The 9,847-nt window shown below is 40.9% G+C and overlaps 1 pseudogene; it reads left to right on the forward strand.

Moving 5' to 3' along the window:
* The first annotated feature begins 1,816 nt into the window (after positions 1-1,816).
* On the forward strand, positions 1,817-2,355 carry LOC111368189 (annotated as a pseudogene).
* Positions 2,356-9,847: the final 7,492 nt, after the last annotated feature.

Genomic DNA, 9,847 nt, shown 5'->3' on the forward strand with positions numbered 1-9,847 from the left:
AAAGAAATCAATCTTCCTTGCCAATGAATGACTTCTTTTAAGCTAGCCTAACTTTAAACATAAATAATATCTATCACTTTTAACCTTCCGACCGATCGATGGTCATGAACCTTTTAATATTATTACGAAAAAAAAGAGCTGACATCTGAGAGAACTCAATGTAGGGATTGGTTGTTCGATGGTTATGTATGGAATGCCTGGGCATCGATTGAGAAGGACGCTGCTTTCTGAGGCGCATCAGTTCTAGTAGCCATCGCTCTCATTACAGACACAGACTCCGCGGCTCCATCCCTTTCGTGAAAGAGTTCGGTTACCAGTGCTTTCCTTATATCTCTGATCGAGCAGCAGATTAATCAATCTTTCATTCCTTTTCTCTTGTGTGTGAGCTTGACAGATGTTCTTCACCATATGTCTTGAAGTCAGGGTTACCTGCTTCTGTGGTTTCACCCTTTTGGGTATAATAGCTACAAAGTTAGATAGTTTACGAAGTCCCCTCATCAGATAGGTCCACTTCCTAAGCATTTTGTAGCACGTGTCCCAAGGTATGCTCAGTTCTGGTAGAGCCTAGAGTGACCTAAAGATATGGGTCACCTTTCCCAAGGAAGGTACTATGGAAATTTGGAGCGAATCGAGCTTGGTTTGGTCGTCCTAAGCTGAAGCTTCTTATTTATTGATCTTGCCCAGCATTAGGGAGGGGTTTTTTCCTCTCCTCATCAAAAATGACTTCATCATAGGTTTTCTTCCTTCCTTTTGTGCACCTTGATCTAAATTTTATCGTAAATAAGGAGACCTTTGCTAAGCATGTCAATGCCCGTACGGGACTGGATTGTCGATGAATGGAGGCGGCTGCATCTAAGAGTTTAGTTCTAGGAGATTGAACAACTTGGCTTGAAGCAGGATAGACTCATTAAGAGAGTGAGCTCAATGCTCCAATGTAGAGCTAGAACTACTACTACCGTAGAATCCGTAATCACACATGAGTACCTCGCCTTCCAAAAAAAGTAGCTGCTAATTATAGCACTAATGCTAATGGGGACCATCAATCAAGAAAGACTTCGGAGACTGCAATCGAATTGAGAAAATATAGGGCCAGCTCTTCTAGTTGTGCCCCTTATTACGCTACTCAACCAGCTAATAAAAGGTCGAATCTAATAGGGCTTCAAGTACAAAATGATGATAAAATCCGTTAAAGGAAGCCTAATCAAAGCAGGCAAACAAAAAGAACTGACTGAGTTAATGATGGACCAGATCTTGTAAGGCAAGAGGCTTTCATAAAGATGCATTAGAAAGGAAGGGTCGAGAGAGGCTTATTGCACGATCCACCCAACCTAGCTAAGCTAATAAATGTTGCATAAGAGAGTGGGAGGTCGATCCCCGCCCATCTAGAGGTGCACACCCATTTAGGAACGTATGCAAAGGGGTAAAGAGAGAAGTCAATGGAGAACTACCAAATCCAATGACTTTTCTTTCTTTGTACCATTCTGTCATCAATCACTACTAGGTCGGTTGGTGAGTCACCCAAAAAAAAGCATTAAGAAAGGTCAAGAATATATGTTTTATGAAATGATCGGCGCTTTCATTTATGCTATGCCCTGCATCGTGTTCCTATGTGTTTATTGAGCTTTCTTCACTTCAGTGCCATGAGCTTTGCTCCGCTTTATAGAAGAGAGAGACCCTTTGAGAGTGAAAAGAAAGGGCAAGCAATAGAAAGGATAGTCCCTCGCGTGTTTGTGCAAACTACAACTACTAGAAAATGGTGACATCATTAATGAAAGAAGGACCAACGACAATCCTATCCTAAAGGAGAAGGAGGAATAGGAGGAGTAAGTTTTCTTTGAAGATCTAGGAAGAAATCGGACAATTATGCCATTTGAAAGAAGTATTCTACAGAAGAAAAGCCTATTACGAGTAAGTGGAGAAGAAAGATCTACAAAGATTCTTATCTCATTCCATTCCAGTGGCTCAACTAGTAGCCAATGGTGAAAACTAAGAAATCCATGGTTTTCCTATAGAACCCTATTTCACCCAAGTTATTTTGGAACTCGAAAAAAGAAGTGATTTTTCGCATAGCTTGCTCATAGTGCAGGTCCCACTTGCATATTATATTTAGCCGAAGAAGCATCAGACAGGTTAGAGTTCTTACCTTCTTGGGACTCCATGGACCAAGATCTACTTTTATTATGTGGTCAATACCGATCTACTTTAGTAGATCATATGGATGTAGAAAAAGCTTATTATAATTTTGATGAATTGGAAACATCTCTTTTCCATTTCTATTTACCTAGTTCATATCTTTCTTTCGTGTGTTCTCGGGAAGAATTCGATCTCTTCAATCTTGGAATACCACATAAATAACTATAGCTAGAGAGTCAAATAGTTCGGGAGTCTGAGGTTAGGTTGGACGACATACATCTTGGTTGGTCCCACCATCATTAGAGATTGGACATATATATAATCTTTCTTCTTGGCGTAACGAAAGAACTAGATGAGGAGAGGCCTCAAGTTTCAAATTCCTACCCTACGCCTTACGAGGGTGCCCTAGCTAGATTCAATCCTAAGCCCAAGGGTTAATCAACCTTTGAAACTAGTTCAAATAGTCGTCACAATCTTCGTTCCTGCTTTCAACGAGACTTTTTTTCTTAGCTGCATCAGCTTGTCAAACTCTCTCTCCTTCACCAGGAAAGGGAGAGCGGACAAAGTACCAGATGATTTAGGAATGATTTTGGGTAAGAAGAGTGTACAATAAGAGTAAGCAGATGATGTCGATAGAAGACAATTTCAGCATAAAGAGAGAAAAGAAGAAAAAGGAACTCTTTAGCAAGAATCTAGGTTTAGCAAGATAGCTGCCAGAAAGACTGAGCTTAGGTGCATAGCACTTAAATAAGTGGTTGAAGAGCAACTTTCTATCCCGACAATGAGTACTTACTTTCCATTTGGGGGATTTCACTAAACTTCTTGGCTTTCCAGCTTCACGCTCTACTTTAGACTCTTTCCCAAAGAGAGCTCCAACCAATAGATGAGATTGGAGATGCTAACATAGAAAGGATAGGAGACATATCTTTAAGAACCAAGAATGGGATATTCACATTAGAGAAGGAGGAGAATGAAGAGATGAGCACTTTGAAAGCAGCTTTCCTTAACAAAGTCATCTATGTCATCAATGCACGCTTCAAAGAAAGTAAAGAGGGATGCTTGCTAGCAGCTCCAGGGGATTGAAGACCAAAGTAGGGAAAGCAGACTGAGACTACAACCAAGCGAACCATACTGATTCAGTTTATCTACTCAACTTTACTCTACTTATATTATATTTGACAGAGGAATGTGATTCTTTCTCATCTTTATCCTTCCACATACGATGATGCTGTCTAGTTCATTTTACATTCCTACTATTAGTATATCTCTTCTGATTGATCATTGAAAAAATAAACCTTCTCTATAGTCTGATTCTTGCCCACCGTCCTATGCTATTAGATGAAGAGAGGTATGATCGTAGGGACCATCTTCTGACCCCATCCTAGCCCATCTTTTTCGATCTCTTAGCCTAGCCTACCAGATCAATGGACTTAGTCAATTCAAGCCATCAAAGACCAAACTGTATAACCTGGATCCATTTGTTAGGAAGACCACAAGTAGCTATCACATAGCGTTGATCAGTCTCATTTTAATCATTAAATTATTTTAGCTCATCATATGGGAAAACAAGTAAACCATTTTTTCCTAATAGCAGGTGATCTTGATCGATTAAGTCTGATCTCATTATATCTATTAGTGAAATCCATTCAATAGCCATTTACCATCACGATCTCACCCAATCAATGGCAAGAGGATCAATCATCTTGATTCAATTCCAATCTTGTAATGAAAGAGATTGAGCTTGTTCACTATTGAAAGAAAGCTCCTTGATTTGATGATCTCAGTATTCCAGTACTGTGTTAAGAAGATATCCCTATTGACCTATTAAATAATGATAGGTCTTGTTAGAGCCTTCTTTTTCTAGCACTGGTGCATCTGGAGGATGCTAAGCTACTTTTTATATACTAGATTTAAACGATAGGGAAAAGCTAAAGATAGCTAGATGTATAAATCTTCAGTTGACTAGGTACTGTGCGAATAAACAGAGACAAAAGGTAAGGTTGGTGGGCAAGGAAAGTTGTTATCTAAAGTCGGTAAGGAAGTGCTTTTGAAAATTGTAGCTCAAGCTATCCTTGTATATGCAATGAGCTATTTTAGACTTTCGAATGGGCTCGTTCAGGAGTTAAACTCTCTCATGTCCAATTTCGGAGGGGGAAGGGAGATAAAGGTGGAAAATGCACTGGATTTCTTAGGAGAAATTGTGTTACCCCAAAACTGGGGTCTTGGTTTCAAGGATCTAAAAGCCTTAAACCTTGCCATGTTAGCTAAAGAAGGTTGGTACATTCTTACTTGTTTTAATTCTTTGCTTTAGAAAATCCTTAAGGTTTGGAACCCTCAGCAATTTAAGCCTACCTACCAATAGACTTTACTATTTTTTACTCTCCAACCGGTCCCTCTTCGGCCATTTCTTCAAACGATTATGAAAGAGTTGGAAGGCCTTCTCATAGCCTATAAATTGGAAGCCCTAGACCATACCAACTCGCTTCAGACTCACTTTCCAGCTCATAATTGAGAAAGTGTTCAACTTCAAAGGTCGGAGAAAGACTCTCTACAAGCGGATAGGAGTAATTTGCAAGTGCACCAATGTCCCAGAGGAAGGAAGATATGAGTTAGGACGGGGTATCTCCTTCAATCATGTGAGCTGAGTAGGCTAAGATCTTATCCTTCACTTGAGAAGCAAGCAGTGATAAGCTTGGGTTTGCTCATCTTTATTCGAAAGGGTGAGTTGATGCTTGCGTGTCTGCTACTGCAGCCAGGCAAAGCATGATTCTATGGTTTCGGTGGAAAAAAGGCTTCCTTCATTAAGGTTTTTTAATAAATAAAATGGTTAAACTCTTGCTCGTGTATTTGGGCTCTTCCCACGTTAGAGCCTCTCACCTATCAGGTATAGGCTTCTTCATTCTTCTATAGCGCTTATCGAGGAAATTGTTTCTAAGCTGACAAAGGCACTGTTTTGCCTACCAACACCACTCACTAACTGATTACCATCTCTTACTTGTAACTATCTGACATAGGCTAACAGACTATTAAGATTACCCCAAAATCAGAGTAGCCAACGACACTCTTTATTGTGTGCTCTGAGAAACTCCTGGTTAGAAGTCACCTTGAGTCCGCTAAAAGACTAGGGCTATGGTAACTAAATCGATGTCGACTACCATTAACTGCTTCTTTTAGGGCTATTACTCCTAAGCCAAAGCACTGGACTGTACTTGAGAATGTTTCTTCTATTAAAAGATGAAGTCCTCGCTCCTAACAACTAGACTTGCATACTCCTTACTTCTGCTATAAGCTATAAAAATAGGGTAGGGAGCTTGTGAATAAGCCGCTAGGGAGACTAATACGAACCTGAATCCGAGAAAGGATCCATAGAAAGCACTGTGGATCGAGTACCGCTCACTGCAAGGCTAAGGGAACTCTATCTTACATGCTAAGAGAAAGTCTTCGGGATAACTCTTCTTTCCTCCGTTCACTCCTCTCCTAACACAGGAAAGGCAACAAGAAAGCTCTTAGCACTTCAGTCTTCCATTCCAGGTGAGCAAGCCAGGGAAGTAATGCCCTCGTGTCTGTCCTTCTTAGAAAGTAGGTAAGCCTCTCTCCTATCTGTTGACAAATTATCTCTTTGAAAGTAGGAATGTCAGTTCTTGGTAAGATTCTATAATGCCTCCTACTTTTTAGATGAGAAAAGCGATCCAATCAGTACAGTCACTCCAGTTAAGTCCTTGACTTCGGTCATAGGTTGAAAGTCAAGAGGTAGCTACTCTCCTAGATGCACTAATGAGGATATAAAATAGAACAAGGTAATCTGCAAGTATCAAAAGAGCAGGTAATTCCATCTAAGGATGAGAAAGAGCTCTGCTCTCTTAGGTAAGCAATAGGGCTTTGGGGGGGATCCCTAACCAAGGTAGCTCTTTTGGGTGTGGGGCTTGGTAGATCATAGAGAGAGTCTTTCCTTCCGAGGTAAACTCTTGTGATTGTGCCCCTCATCTATTAGTCTTACAATTTCTATCTTTCTCTTACGAGTCTTACTCTCCGACAATGAATGATTTGGAAGACAAAGGGCTAGGCCCCCCTTCAAAATAACAAACAATAAGCAACCTAGTAACTTGGTGCTTCCTGCTTGTGAAAAGCAAGAAGCAGAGAAAAAAGCCTTTACTATAAGGGGGCGCAGCGAGAAGAAGAGTTGCATGCCAAAAGAAAGAAGAAGAGGGGCAAAGATCAAATCTTGCAAGGAGCGGAGTGAGTATGCACAATTGACTCCCTTCTCTTATAGGCAATGAAATACTTCCTTTTATCCCCATCTTTGAATTTAATGCTCATGCACTTAACTGCAAAATGGGAAAAAGCAAGTTTCACTCTAGAGCCCCTTTCTAGGCCTACTCCTTTCAGGGCTCGCAAAAGCAAAGTTAAGACCGTGTAAGAAGCTATTCTTCTCTCTCCTACCTGGGCCTATCCTAGTAGGGTCCACTTTTGTAGAATAACAATAAGTTCTTTAGGGCACCTAATAGTCAATCTTTTTATGTGTCCAAGACTAGCCCCCTCCTCGAGGGAAATGAAAGATAAAGGCATGTACCGAAAGTAGGGGAGAAGTCCCTGGTGATCCCTATCCTTTTTTGGAGTCAGTCTTCCCTCCGGAGCTCACTTATGGGTGGGAATAAGTAGGATCCCCTAACAGTGCTCCTATCTCAATAAGTGAGTTTGCTTTCCCTGCTCGGCATTCCAAAGTCATGGAGGACACCGTCCCCAACGGATCGGGAAAAAGGGGGGTCACTCTGCAACCAAAGATGAAAGCCCTCAGCTTTCTTCTTAAGTAATGGGAAAGTCTCTGGTCTTCCCTCTCTTGTCTTTAAGGAATTCCCCATGCAAGAGGGTCTACTCTCATTGAGGTACCCCCGTTTACTCTGAGGCCATTCAACGACTGTTCAACGAGGTAAGCCAGCTAACCCCAAAAGTCATTGTCTCCTAGTTCGTTCTTGCTGTGGATTCCTTACCACTCTAAGTAAATAAGGGTTCGAGAACCCCATCTCTCCTGCGATTGAGGTAAGCACGGATATCCCGATCTGGCTTTTTAGGCTACCCATTCAAAGATGAAAGATTTCCCTCGAGGAATTAATGGTAGGAAAATGCTATGTGCTTTCCTGTATGTGAGAAATTCCCCCCGGGTTAGTTATTTTATTTATGGAATTCAGAGGGATACCTTCAATGCACGAACTACCTTTTCTTATTTTGAGGCACCTAGTCTTCCATATTTGTATTTAATTAGTACAAGGATTTCTCTCTTCCTTTGGGAACTTTCCAAGAAAGGACCTCTCAAGAGAAGGAGTAGCCACACATTTCCTTCAATAAATAGAAGTGCTTTTTAGCCCCTAAGAGGCCATATTATTCTATGTCAAATAAGAGCTCTCTCCTCGAGGCGAGGTAAATAGGACTAGCCAAAGTAGGAGCTCCACAACGGATTGTGTACAACAAAAGGTTGGTATTGAATATTTACTTTGTTTATTATTCAGAGTATTTCTTATCCCCCAACCAATTTTTTACATAACCGATTCTTTCCCTGAATTGGTTGCTAGTGTTTAGTCCTGATTCAAGATAAGGAACCAAACCAAGTGAAGAAAGTCTTCCTAAAGTGAGTACTTGTCCACCTATCCAGTATGTAAGGAAGTTTCACCCATGGAGCTAGCTTTTGTATGTTACTAAGCCAGATCGCCCATACTAGGTTCTTTTTTCACACTATGTGACTAGCCGATGATGATGGGACTAGTAGACATAGCAAACTGAACTTGTCTCATGAAATGGTTTTTCTCGACAATCCATTTATTGTAGATTAGATTCAGACTAAGCAGACTCAAGCTAGAGTCTGGATGGTCTGATATGTATTACAAATTAAAATTCCTAATCTTTCATAACATGCAATGTCAGATGATAGTTCAAAAAGAGCTTCAGAAGGCTGGCCAGCACAAGAGAAAATAGAAGGATAGCTAGAGAAGTGGGAGATTTCTTCACTTCAAAAAGTTGTTTGAATAAAAATAGGGAACAAGCCCAATATAGGGCTTTGTAGGGACCAATTCAGAGTACTCAGTGGTGAGGAAAGAAATAGCTTGCTTTCGACCTAAGAGGGAAGCGCAAGTGGAAGATCAGCTAAAAGAGAGAGGATAGAGGAAGCTTACTCAACCATCGGTGGAAGGGACTGGATCCTGATGAAACCACTTTTTCCTTGCGTCCCCTATCTTTTGAAACAAGTGTCTTTTCCTCCCCAATCGCAAATGACTCATTTTTTTGCTCTGTCTCTATCTTTTTGAAAGAGCTCTAGTTTTCTCTCAGTGCGAGGGTCCAATTCTGAACCTGTTGCTATAGCATATTGCTAGCCGACACAACTTGAAAGTGAGACCCTTCACTCTACTCCTACTTGAAAGATCGTATGCATTGAAAAACTATTTAACAGACGGACCTAGTTGATTGTTGTCATAAACAATCTTCCTCATATAACAATAGCCTGAAATCGAAAGTTCAGACTCAGCATGAAGAAAAGCACTTCTACTCTCTCTAAGCCTTCCATACAGTGGCACATCACCAGCCTTGCCTTAGTTCTCTTCTCATTCAATGCTGTCTTTTCAGCACTGATGGAAGCATGCTAAGGTAAAGTTGACTATGTGTGGTGACAACCTATTTAGCCTTTCTTCGGATCCGTATCTTACCCTATGAACTCATGCGGTGAGTTCCGATGTTCAGGATCCCTTAGTTCTGATCGAAGGCTTGATCTGTTGAAGAGGGCATATTCTTCTACATTTCTCTTGTCGGATCGCCCACTGCTGCTTTCATAGATGTCGTGCGAAGGGACAGAGCTAATGGATGCCTATTCCGTTCTCCTGTGAAAGCTCCTGCTCAAGAGTTTAAACAGACAGAAGAGAGTCCTACTACTGAAAAAAGTCCATACCATGGGATTCAAACAAAGGGGATTTATTCACGAATATAATTTTTATTGATTGAATTTCCTATTTTGGATGGCAGGCGGGCTGGTGGCTTCCTTTCTAGATTGAAAGCTATTTTGATGAAGGGGACGAAGCGAAGGAGATCCAATTTATGATTCCTTTGATAGCATGGATTATGATTACTCATTTATATCAGTTCCTATGGCAATTGCTTGTGTACCTTTTCTAAAGAACAATCCATTCCTACCTCTTCCTCTTGCTTGTTCCTTCTAGTGTCGATGCCTATATTATATCCTCGGTGACTACCAATTCCAGCTTGCTTTTGTTCCTGCTCACACTCCTAAGCCAATACTCAGAAACCTCTTATTCTAGCTTTCCAAAGTGGTGAACAGCATTCATTCAACCCTTGGTTTTGTAAGACTTGGCTAGCTCCGTCTAACTATGCTCTCACCGTTCAAGTGGATAAAGAAATCTTCCCTTGCTTTCGGTAAGCGAGTACATGTAAAGGCTGTATTTGCTGTAGCGGTAAAGGCGGAGCAAGCAGTAGTTTCAGTTACGGATCAGGGGCTAGTGACTTCTAGGCACACTCGTCTTTTTTTTTTGTGATAGTGGTGCTCACTTTATTGAAAAGGCCTCTATAGATAGGGTGTTAGCGCTTAACTAATAAGATAGAAAGGGGCAAGCTAAACCCCACTCCTAACAAGTTGTTGAATTCAGCTTTAGGGACAACCTACTTTACGGCTTATGTAATATATAAAGAAGAGCCCTCTTAGGGACTTTTTGTTTAA

The sequence above is a fragment of the Olea europaea genome, chromosome 1, assembly GCF_002742605.1.
Source record: "Olea europaea var. sylvestris chromosome 1, O_europaea_v1, whole genome shotgun sequence".
NCBI classification, from domain to species: domain Eukaryota; kingdom Viridiplantae; phylum Streptophyta; class Magnoliopsida; order Lamiales; family Oleaceae; genus Olea; species Olea europaea.